Source organism: Gambusia affinis, linkage group LG01, assembly GCF_019740435.1.
Source record: "Gambusia affinis linkage group LG01, SWU_Gaff_1.0, whole genome shotgun sequence".
Taxonomy (NCBI): domain Eukaryota; kingdom Metazoa; phylum Chordata; class Actinopteri; order Cyprinodontiformes; family Poeciliidae; genus Gambusia; species Gambusia affinis.
The window spans coordinates 792,252-792,877 of NC_057868.1; positions in this window are offsets into that span (position 1 = coordinate 792,252).

The following is a 626-nucleotide window of genomic DNA, read 5'->3' on the forward strand; positions in this document are numbered from 1 at the left end:
AGAGTATGTTTTGTAAATTTGTTGTAATTATTTTAGAGAAAAAAAAATCTATCAGCCAGGAAAAATACTGCATCTCCTTCAAAACCCAGGCAACAGCAGTGCTGTCCAAAGTTTTTGCACCACAGGCCAAAATTTGCAAGTTTAAAAGCAAAATGTTTAACTAAAAAACACAGAAGAAGTACAGAAAGTAGTAGTTTTTTTTGTTTTTGGTCTTTATGTTTTCTATTCTGTTAGAAGAAAGGCGTTTTGATTAGAATAGACAAAAAACATTTTCTAGGACCCTCACTGCGTTCAGCTAATTTTAATAAATGGGTGTCCAGATTTGTTACAGACCAAAAATGCATTGAATATTTATTTTTAACTAAAAACAAGGCTAGCAGAGTAAAAATACTTTGTGTTGCACCTAAAATGTTACATTTCAGAATATGTAAATGTGTAAAAATTGCAGTTGTCCATCGGCTCCACTTTCAGGAAGGTTGAAGTTTTTTTGTTTTTTTTTGTTCCCCACCAGGGGGTCCTTTTTGTGGGCTCTAGTGTCCCTTATACCACAGTAGGCTGACAGGAGAGACATGCGGCAAATGTCGCCGAGTCCGGGAATCGAACCCGCGACGGCCGCGTCGAGGACT